The sequence below is a fragment of the Bombina bombina genome, chromosome 8 (assembly GCF_027579735.1).
Source record: "Bombina bombina isolate aBomBom1 chromosome 8, aBomBom1.pri, whole genome shotgun sequence".
Classification (NCBI taxonomy): domain Eukaryota; kingdom Metazoa; phylum Chordata; class Amphibia; order Anura; family Bombinatoridae; genus Bombina; species Bombina bombina.
Window position 1 is genome coordinate 265282790 of NC_069506.1, and position 12732 is coordinate 265295521.

Consider the following 12732-nt stretch of genomic DNA (forward strand, 5'->3'; position numbering starts at 1 on the left):
CAAGTTATTTATACACTCTTTACATCTGTTATCCTATACCGTGACTCCCTTGCACCTATCCAGTCAGCATAGATAACTTTCCTCATCTACTTTCCCCTTTTCCTTGTCTTGACCTGCTGGTGTTATTTCTTCCCCTTTCTTTCCCCTCTCCCCTCTCTATTCTCCTCCCTCTCTCTCCTCCTCCTCGCTACCCTTCCTCTTCTCCTTTCTTACTGTCTATGGAATATCTAGACAAAAATTTTTATCCACCTTGTTACCTATCTTAGCTCCAGGGGGCTCTTATCTACATATGCTGTAAAAAGAACCTCTTCACATCAATATTATTGCAAACAAAAGTCACATATGCAAGATATACTGTGGTGGGGGAGAGAGAAGAGAAGAGAAGAAACAAAGTAAGAGAAGATAAAAACACTATACATTTTGAGACTTGCAAGATAGAAAAAAATGTCCCAGCAGTAAACATCAAATAGCAGCACAATTAATCCACTGCTTTTTATATATCATCATAATTGTTCTGGTATTTTCCTGTCAACCCAGTCCACTGTCCAATTAAGTGCTTAACTGTTTGGCCTCCCCTCATAAAGTGCCAATATGAAGGTTTTTCCAAAGAAAAAACAAAAACAAAACAAAACACAGTTCTCCTCCACCACAGCTTCCTGTTTTTGCTAATGGTTCCCAGGAAAGAGAGGCGAACCTGAACAGTTATACACAAAAAAATAGAAATCGGGCTGTACCGACACACCAGCCAGTTCCTTGCTTCTCAGTCAGATTTCCTTTATCTTTTATGAGCATCAGCTGCCTATAAACAGTTAGGCGAAACCTCCTGCTATCTGTGTAAATGCCACTTTCTCCTCCAAGGAGATATCAACAAGGCCAGTCCCAGTAGCCCCCACTCACTGCCCTCCAAATTTGCTTATTATGGCTCAGCGGGGCTTTGTCCGATTTGCAGAATGTGCCCGCAGTTCCTTATTTAAAAAAGACTTGCCACTTCTCTGCTCTGTTTGTGACTTGTTACAGTTAGTGCGCACCGCTTTCAGGGCTTACAAACTTTTACCCACTCCATGCTTTATGGCTTGATTTTTAGCAGGTTTTATTCTCCAGCTACCCCTCCACTATAATGTGCATTAGTACCCCCAAGCAGCCAGACCGATCTCTCTTCGGCCCCCCTTTTAACACACTTCTTAGGCACCACTGATCTCTCCACTTTCATATGCTGACACACAGACGCTACTTTACCCGCTCTTGCAGAGGCAATGCTTGCGTGACCAGCTGCTTGTCTGCCGTCCTGCTGCCGTGTACTTTTATCCTCCGCTTGCTAGGATCCAGGCGAGACACCTCCCGTCTGTTCCTAGGCAGGTCGGGTGGACGAATGCCACATGCAGCTCCCTTTCAAAGGGGTGTTCCGGAGTGGTGCGGTCCGAGTGTGTGCTCTCTATTTTCTGTTGGGGGTCTTCTGCCTTCCGGCCTCAGCCTCTCTCCAGTGCGACTGCTGGGGTTGGGGTTGTGCGTGTGACCGTGGCTATTACCAGGTAGCCCGGTAGCGGTATGGAGACTTCTGTCGCAGTGTACATGCTCCCCAAGCGGGTCTCTCACTCCCGGCAATAGGAGACTTCAAGGCGGGGTATGCTGGAACTCGGCTCTCTCTCACAGAGCCCTAGCGTGTGCACCTCTTGCACGCTCCTCCCACAGGAAGTGACAAATTAGTCTTATACTTTGTATATTTATGTGTCTGTTTTTACAAATTAGATTGCATTTTGCATTTCTTTTATTTAAAATAAAACTGAAAAACTGTCAGCTTCAGTTTCCCAGAGAGCGTCATTACTTTTAAAGGACTAGATATTCAAACATTTTCTAGTTTGGAGAGATAATATAGTGCTGACTTTTAAAAGGATTTTGTCAATATAGGGGCGTGGTACACTTAAGGGATGTGATTTATTTTTATCGAATTTTCTAAAATTGGTACAAATTATTTTCCAATTGTGGCTTTATAATAAGAATATTGATGGATCCATTGACCAGTGTTTGCATGTGTAGAGAAATAATTGTGTATAGTGATGATATTATATCAAATAGTGCTTTTTGTGATACTAATTATCTTCAATGTGTAAGTGAAAAAAATGATATTAATAGTGCATATATAATTTTATTCTATTGTTTGTATCTGCATTTAGCCTTATAGAAAAAACTAAGTGATTTAAGGTGGTAGTGTTTCCAATATTAAGGGTGCAATAATTTTGTGAATCTTCAATATTCTAGAATTTTTTAAAAGCAAGTGCGTGATGATGTGCTAATTTCCTATAAAGAACTTCTGTGTAAATGTAGGTGTTGTGTTTAGGTGACTGATTAATTGGTAGAATTGTGTCAAGAGACCGGTGACAAAAAATATAATAATAAATGACTCTAACTGATATAATCAAAAGAATATGATATTTATTTAAAAAATTGTTATTAGAATCTCTTATATTTGGTAGTTACCACTAAATGTCAGAATTTCTCTGGGACGTCTCCCAGATGTACTATGAATATTCAGATGACCATATAAAAGAACTCAATATGTGTCAAGATTATTATAAACAATATATAATAAACACAAAATCAAAGTCAAAAATCAACAATAAAAAATAAAAAATCAACAATAAAAAAAGTCCGTTTTTTTATATAAAACTTGAGATAGGGTTCCAAATATCTCTTTGTATTATTTGGTGAATTCAAAACAGGTTGTTGTATTATTTGCTTCTTATATTACTTAGTACCGCTCTTAGTGCTATGCACGCGGCAAGAAAAACAGAGAAGTAACTTATGTATGTCCAAAAGCAAGGCTGAATTTTTAGCTGTTACAAACACTCTTGCTTGGAGCTTAATCAATATATAATCCCAGACAATTTAGCTTTCATGTACCGCTCTTAGTGCTGTGCATGCGGTAATTCCAGCGCCTTATTGTATCCTTCAAAGAGGTTTAGGATTACTTTATATTCACCTTTCAAGTGTGGTTATCAACTTTGTTGTACTCACAGTTCTTTAGTGTTATGGCAGACCGCTTACTGCTTCTCCATGTTGTTCTTTCACTCCGTTGTCCGTTCTCGGCGTCTGACGTCACACTCCTCCGTGGGAGGTCGTCTTTCAGTGGCAGTGAAATCGCTATTATGTATACGGTCACTTTTTGTTAAGAATGAAAACTGCACTTAGTGCTATGCACGCAGTTGGTGAAAGAGATACTTTGTAATTCCCCAATTGGTGGTGTAATAGAATTGTAAAAATAAAAATAATAACCCGGGTTATTTTTATATCAGATAAAATATGAATATAAGTTCATAGATAAAATGAGAGTCACACAGCTCGACGCGTTTCGCTCTTACCAGAGCTTTATCAAGATGCTGGTGACTATTAGATTCTCTCCTTTTAAATGTCCTACTTGATCCTTATTGGTTGTCTCTTAATTCTCTGTAAAGGTGGATCATTCAGCCTTTTCATTGTTACTTCATTGTTGTACCTGTTATTTCCATATGAATAAGTTATTTAACTTCGTTCTTTTACACCTTTTTATGTGTTTATCTGGTAAATTTTGGAACCCTATTAGTTATGGATAGGCAGAAACTCAATATTTCCCATTTTTTTCACATTTGGAATTTGTATTCAGAGCATTATTTCTTTAAGGTGGTATTACAAAATATCACTTTATAGTATCGATATTCCTTATTACATGTAACAAAAAATTCTTTATCTAGCTATCTTAAAGGGCTTTACAAATTGTCAATTTGTTCTCATTGTTTGTATAAGCAGAACTACTTTCTCAGACTTTTATGTAGTTAATATCTAAATGGAATTTGAATTCCCTTCTTTTCTTAATATGATATATATTTGTATTCCTAAATCTAATATTGAATTGTTATGGTCCTTATTGTGGATATTTATCCATGTATTCATGCCCTAATTTCTAAGTGACTTAACATTATATTTATCCATTTTTTAGGAGGTGTATTAGGATGTATATGTGCCACTATCTGGAATTATGTATGAGTCAATAAGGATTATTTCTTATTTTATATGTGTGTTTGAATGGAGGAGGGTTGTGTCATGTTTTTTATGGGATATGTGTTATGTTTCAAAAATTTATAACTCAAAAAGGAATGGAGACAGATCTAGTTCAGAATTTAAACCTAGTGGAGACAGGGTGTTATATAGATATATCAGCTCAGCTTCTTTTATTAACAACTTTTTTTCCATATTCCCTCCTCTCCAGTGTCTTTGTACTTTTTTTATGCCCCAATATGTTAGGTCTTTGTTGTTTCCTTTGTGTACATTCTTAAAATGTTTGTATAAGTATGTGTTATCCATTCCATTTTTTATATTATTTAGATGCTCTCTAATTCGATCTTTTAGCATTCTTTTGGTTTCCCCAAAATAAAATAGATTGCATGAACATTTTAGGATATATATTACATTTTTTGTTGTACATCTAATAATCTCTTTAATTTGAAAAGTTTCTTCTGAATCATTTATTTTTAAATTGGTAATTTTTTTACTATGATTACAGGCCTTACAGGTGTAACAAGGGAAGAAGCCTCTTACATTTTTACCCATTAGATCTTTCTGTATTTTTTGGCCTATCCTTGGTTGTTTAAGATCACTTGGGGCCAGAATAGATTTTAAATTATTCGCTTTTTTGAATATAAACTTTGGGTTTTCTGAAATTTTATCCCCCAGGATTTCATCCTCCCTTATTATGTGCCAGTACTTTTTAATGATTTTTTTAATGATATTATGGTCTGCGTTATACTCTGTTATAAACGGTATTTCAATTTTTTCTTCTGTATTTTTTGGTGATTTCTCTTTATATGTGAGTAATTCATCCCTTTTTGTATTCTTGGCTTTATTTAATGCCTTTTTAGTGGTTTCTGATTTATACCCTCTGGCCAGGAATTTATTTTCTAGCTTTTCCGCCTGTTCTTCAAAGTCAAAAGGTCTCGAGCAGTTCTTTTTTATACGGAGAAATTGACCTAATGGGATATTCTGTTTCCATAGGTCTAAATGGCAGCTTTTTGAATGTACGTAATTGTTTGCGTCAGTTTTTTTTAAATGAGTTTTTGTCTCTATTTTGTTTTCTATGACCATTATTTCTAAGTCTAGAAAGATTATTGTTTCCTGGCTATAGTTTGAGGTAAATTTTAGGCCCCAGGTGTTATTGTTCATATTATCTAGCATGTTTGTTAATCCTTCTTGTGTCCCTTCCCATATAATTAACAGGTCGTCTATATACCTCCTGTAGAGCACAAGGTTTGCGCCATAGTTATTCTTACTGAAGAAATCATCTTCCCAAGACCCCATAAATAGGTTTGCATAACTTGGCGCAAACCTTGTGCCCATAGCTGTACCCTCTATCTGGAGGTAAAATTGTTTTTCAAAGGCAAAATAATTATTTTCCAGTATATATCTCATACTTTTTATGATGAAATTTCTATGTTGATCTGTCATAAGTTTGTCTGTTTTTAGGAAGGATTCTGCTGCTAGTAGTCCTTTAGAATGGTTAATAGTGGTGTATAATGAAGTTACATCTGCCGTGGCCAGGATCATCTTATCATTCCATTTTATAGACTCTAGAGTGTTTAGTACTTGTGTTGAGTCTCTGAGGTATGATTTTAAAGTTTTTACATGGGTTTGTAAGAAATTGTCTACATATTTTGATAAATTGGCTGATGGGGAATCGATTCCAGAAATGATAGGTCTGCCAGGGGGATTAGTCGTACTCTTATGTATTTTTGGCAGAAAGTAAAAAATCGGAATTTTAGGATGTTTTGGTGTTAGAAATTCAAATTCTTTTTTGTTGAGTATTCCTGATTTTTCACCTTCTGCCAACAATTTATTAAGATTTTTCTTAAACTTTTCTGTCGGATCAGACTCCAGTTTTTTGTATGTGTTAGTGTCCCCTAATAATCTGTGTGCTTCTTTCAGGTAGTTGTCAGTGTCCATAAGGAAAGAAACACTCATAGAAATTGAAGCAAACATTTTAGAGATAAAAGAAAAACTAAAAGAGAAGAAAGAAAGTAATGAATATAAAGAAAAACAAAAAATCATCATTGACAAACTAGCAAATCTCAATAAAGACCTCTTAAGAACAAAATGGGGCAAAATGGAGAGGGACATAAATGAAGATTTAAATGGAAATGAAGATAAAGGAAATAAACCAAGTAACACATATATAAAAGAACAGAAAGAGGAACAAACACATAAAAAAATAAATTCACATAATGAATATGAGTATACTGTAAGAAATCGGAATACATATAAGGATAATTATGAGCAAAACAGATTCTATAATAGAGATAAAAGACAGGACTACAGGAGAAATTACAACCAACACTATAATACATTTAATGATAGTTATAATTATAACAGATTTAAAAATAGAAATACACAAGATCATAGACCATGGTACCCAAGATATAGGGATAAGGAACATTTTCAATCCGAATTCCAACATAATACATTTAGACCACACCATCAGAGAGATGATAGATCCAACTGGGAATATCCCAGAAGAACTCAAAGATGGGACAATAACAGACAAAGGGAAAGATGGGTTACACCAACATATAATAGATTTGAAAAACTAAGGGACTCCACACATAATTACCCTGAAACTCCTAGAGATTCAATTCCTATGATAGAAAAATTGACTAATGAAGAGGTGACTTTTTTAGAGAAGAGCCCTCTGAGGGAGGGCACTTCAAGAGATACAATCAGGCAAGAAAGAGAACAAAACCCAAGAAAGAGAAGAAATCAAGAGGAAAGAGAGGACGAGGATATACCAAACGAAGCAAAAAGATGGAGATAACAGATACACATAGTGGGATTTTTAATTTAAGCAGCACCACTTTAAAGGAGGAAGAGAAAAGAGTTCTGAGCCTAGGGTTAACCTTCGCCCCAACAGTTAGAATGAATAAGTTCAATACACACATTCATATAAAAAAATTTGTAAGAAACCTGACCATAAAGAGATTCTTCCTAAAAAATCCCATAGAAAGACAGACAAACCATAAGACAGTAAATAGTGATATGATTACACATACAGATCTTAAAGCCAAATCAAAGTTTAATCCCATACATGCCAAGGGAAATCTGCTAGAAACATTCGAAAAATTAGCCTGTAAAGAAGTAAGAAAATATAATCTACCAAAGATTAAAAACTATAATATAAATCTTAAAGAAAAAACAGTGATGGAAAACTTGAGAAAGAATGAAAAAATAACGATTAAAATGGCGGACAAAGGGGGAGGGATTGTCCTTATGGACACTGACAACTACCTGAAAGAAGCACACAGATTATTAGGGGACACTAACACATACAAAAAACTGGAGTCTGATCCGACAGAAAAGTTTAAGAAAAATCTTAATAAATTGTTGGCAGAAGGTGAAAAATCAGGAATACTCAACAAAAAAGAATTTGAATTTCTAACACCAAAACATCCTAAAATTCCGATTTTTTACTTTCTGCCAAAAATACATAAGAGTACGACTAATCCCCCTGGCAGACCTATCATTTCTGGAATCGATTCCCCATCAGCCAATTTATCAAAATATGTAGACAATTTCTTACAAACCCATGTAAAAACTTTAAAATCATACCTCAGAGACTCAACACAAGTACTAAACACTCTAGAGTCTATAAAATGGAATGATAAGATGATCCTGGCCACGGCAGATGTAACTTCATTATACACCACTATTAACCATTCTAAAGGACTACTAGCAGCAGAATCCTTCCTAAAAACAGACAAACTTATGACAGATCAACATAGAAATTTCATCATAAAAAGTATGAGATATATACTGGAAAATAATTATTTTGCCTTTGAAAAACAATTTTACCTCCAGATAGAGGGTACAGCTATGGGCACAAGGTTTGCGCCAAGTTATGCAAACCTATTTATGGGGTCTTGGGAAGATGATTTCTTCAGTAAGAATAACTATGGCGCAAACCTTGTGCTCTACAGGAGGTATATAGACGACCTGTTAATTATATGGGAAGGGACACAAGAAGGATTAACAAACATGCTAGATAATATGAACAATAACACCTGGGGCCTAAAATTTACCTCAAACTATAGCCAGGAAACAATAATCTTTCTAGACTTAGAAATAATGGTCATAGAAAACAAAATAGAGACAAAAACTCATTTCAAAAAAACTGACGCAAACAATTATGTACATTCAAAAAGCTGCCATTTAGACCTATGGAAACAGAATATCCCATTAGGTCAATTTCTCCGTATAAAAAAGAACTGCTCGAGACCTTTTGACTTTGAAGAACAGGCGGAAAAGCTAGAAAATAAATTCCTGGCCAGAGGGTATAAATCAGAAACCACTAAAAAGGCATTAAATAAAGCCAAGAATACAAAAAGGGATGAATTACTCACATATAAAGAGAAATCACCAAAAAATGCAGAAGAAAAAATTGAAATACCGTTTATAACAGAGTATAACGCAGACCATAATATCATTAAAAAAATCATTAAAAAGTACTGGCACATAATAAGGGAGGATGAAATCCTGGGGGATAAAATTTCAGAAAACCCAAAGTTTATATTCAAAAAAGCGAATAATTTAAAATCTATTCTGGCCCCAAGTGATCTTAAACAACCAAGGATAGGCCAAAAAATACAGAAAGATCTAATGGGTAAAAATGTAAGAGGCTTCTTCCCTTGTTACACCTGTAAGGCCTGTAATCATAGTAAAAAAATTACCAATTTAAAAATAAATGATTCAGAAGAAACTTTTCAAATTAAAGAGATTATTAGATGTACAACAAAAAATGTAATATATATCCTAAAATGTTCATGCAATCTATTTTATTTTGGGGAAACCAAAAGAATGCTAAAAGATCAAATTAGAGAGCATCTAAATAATATAAAAAATGGAATGGATAACACATACTTATACAAACATTTTAAGAATGTACACAAAGGAAACAACAAAGACCTAACATATTGGGGCATAAAAAAAGTACAAAGACACTGGAGAGGAGGGAATATGGAAAAAAAGTTGTTAATAAAAGAAGCTGAGCTGATATATCTATATAACACCCTGTCTCCACTAGGTTTAAATTCTGAACTAGATCTGTCTCCATTCCTTTTTGAGTTATAAATTTTTGAAACATAACACATATCCCATAAAAAACATGACACAACCCTCCTCCATTCAAACACACATATAAAATAAGAAATAATCCTTATTGACTCATACATAATTCCAGATAGTGGCACATATACATCCTAATACACCTCCTAAAAAATGGATAAATATAATTTTAAGTCACTTAGAAATTAGGGCATGAATACATGGATAAATATCCACAATAAGGACCATAACAATTCAATATTAGATTTAGGAATACAAATATATATCATATTAAGAAAAGAAGGGAATTCAAATTCCATTTAGATATTAACTACATAAAAGTCTGAGAAAGTAGTTCTGCTTATACAAACAATGAGAACAAATTGACAATTTGTAAAGCCCTTTAAGATAGCTAGATAAAGAATTTTTTGTTACATGTAATAAGGAATATCGATACTATAAAGTGATATTTTGTAATACCACCTTAAAGAAATAATGCTCTGAATACAAATTCCAAATGTGAAAAAAATGGGAAATATTGAGTTTCTGCCTATCCATAACTAATAGGGTTCCAAAATTTACCAGATAAACACATAAAAAGGTGTAAAAGAACGAAGTTAAATAACTTATTCATATGGAAATAACAGGTACAACAATGAAGTAACAATGAAAAGGCTGAATGATCCACCTTTACAGAGAATTAAGAGACAACCAATAAGGATCAAGTAGGACATTTAAAAGGAGAGAATCTAATAGTCACCAGCATCTTGATAAAGCTCTGGTAAGAGCGAAACGCGTCGAGCTGTGTGACTCATTTTATCTATGAACTTATATTCATATTTTATCTGATATAAAAATAACCCGGGTTATTATTTTTATTTTTACAATTCTATTACACCACCAATTGGGGAATTACAAAGTATCTCTTTCACCAACTGCGTGCATAGCACTAAGTGCAGTTTTCATTCTTAACAAAAAGTGACCGTATACATAATAGCGATTTCACTGCCACTGAAAGACGACCTCCCACGGAGGAGTGTGACGTCAGACGCCGAGAACGGACAACGGAGTGAAAGAACAACATGGAGAAGCAGTAAGCGGTCTGCCATAACACTAAAGAACTGTGAGTACAACAAAGTTGATAACCACACTTGAAAGGTGAATATAAAGTAATCCTAAACCTCTTTGAAGGATACAATAAGGCGCTGGAATTACCGCATGCACAGCACTAAGAGCGGTACATGAAAGCTAAATTGTCTGGGATTATATATTGATTAAGCTCCAAGCAAGAGTGTTTGTAACAGCTAAAAATTCAGCCTTGCTTTTGGACATACATAAGTTACTTCTCTGTTTTTCTTGCCGCGTGCATAGCACTAAGAGCGGTACTAAGTAATATAAGAAGCAAATAATACAACAACCTGTTTTGAATTCACCAAATAATACAAAGAGATATTTGGAACCCTATCTCAAGTTTTATATAAAAAAACGGACTTTTTTTATTGTTGATTTTTTACTTTGATTTTGTGTTTATTATATATTGTTTATAATAATCTTGACACATATTGAGTTCTTTTATATGGTCATCTGAATATTCATAGTACATCTGGGAGACGTCCCAGAGAAATTCTGACATTTAGTGGTAACTACCAAATATAAGAGATTCTAATAACAATTTTTTAAATAAATATCATATTCTTTTGATTATATCAGTTAGACTCATTTATTATTATATTTTTTGTCACCGGTCTCTTGACACAATTCTACCAATTAATCAGTCACCTAAACACAACACCTACATTTACACAGAAGTTCTTTATAGGAAATTAGCACATCATCACGCACTTGCTTTTAAAAAATTCTAGAATATTGAAGATTCACAAAATTATTGCACCCTTAATATTGGAAACACTACCACCTTAAATCACTTAGTTTTTTCTATAAGGCTAAATGCAGATACAAACAATAGAATACAATTATATATGCACTATTAATATCATTTTTTTCACTTACACATTGAAGATAATTAGTATCACAAAAAGCACTATTTGATATAATATCATCACTATACACAATTATTTCTCTACACATGCAAACACTGGTCAATGGATCCATCAATATTCTTATTATAAAGCCACAATTGGAAAATAATTTGTACCAATTTTAGAAAATTCGATAAAAATAAATCACATCCCTTAAGTGTACCACGCCCCTATATTGACAAAATCCTTTTAAATATCTTACATATATATAAGTTGGAAGGAGCTTATATAGATAGGGAGTTTGGGATTCTATAGTTCCAGCGCTCTATCCACTCTAAATTAAAAATAGTGTTGACTTCACAGGGGCTGAATTTTCTAAGAATAGTGCAGGAACCTGGGATATGAGAGATGCCTTTTACAGAAAGTAATCAAGCTCTCTGGGATACAAAATTTCACATGTTAGAGAGAAGTTAACTGGAAAAAACCTGGAAATGATATAAAGGCTCTGTTTACGTCAAATAAACTGAAATGTTTTCACTACAATTTAACTTACTTTTGCCTATGTTTTAGTATATATTACTTTTCTGTTAGTTAAAACAAGTGTATTGTGGAATTTGAACAAACCTCACCTGCATACAGCTGGAGAGATAAATCAGTAAGGCCAGCTTGTTTAAAATGCTTAGAAAATTTCACAAGACTGGTGAGAGAGCTTCAGACATACCCTGGTAACTCCCCTGTTCAGCCTAGGGTATTGCCCTGTTCCTCCCACTTTCTGAAACTGTCAGTTTACAATGGGAAAATACAAAGTGCAAAGTAATTTGTAAAAGATACACATAAATATACAAAGTATGACCCTATGTTATTAAAGAAACACAGAAACTTTTAAAGCATAATCAGAATATGTAAAATCACTGGTGGATCACAATTTAAATGTATTAAAATATAAATGACAAAGCTTAAATGCAATAATACTTAAAGGAACCAAACTGAAATGTATATATAATAATAATGTAATATAAAATACAAAGCACAAAGTGTAAGTGTAACAAAACTCATATCATGCAGTGCTATCTATATTGCACTAGGCTTATCTCTTCTTATAGAAATGAGAGAGATCTCGCAGTGCTGGAGAGTTCAACCCTTTGTCTTTTAAAAATTCAGTAAGTTCCGCATTTGTGAAGAATGAACTACAATATCTCTCCAAGCTGGAGAATCTTTGAATATTAGGTCCACAATTCCAGAAGGCATTTTGTAAATGATTGCAGGTCAGACAGTGGAGGGCAGCATAGCCCGGAACAAACATAAGAATTAAGGCCCTTAGGAGTGTGCTGCTGTGAAGTGGCAACAATGTTGCATTAGTGTGGGTGGGGTTTAGCTTACCTTTAAGAAGTCAGGTTACAGGCCCCAAACCCTCTTTCCAGCTCATCTTCACAGCTTCCCTCCCTCCCTTCAATTCCATACTGCGGCAATCTTTAGGCTGGGCATCACTATGGTGTTTCAGTAGGGTGTCTGAGGCAGGATGAGGGCTACGCGGCTCGTTTCCTTAAGTCCAAGGACGGTAGTTTTTTGGCTCCCCAGGTAGTGGAATGCACACGCGCCTAGTCACACCTGGTCCTACTGGTTCGGAGTTCTTTGTTTT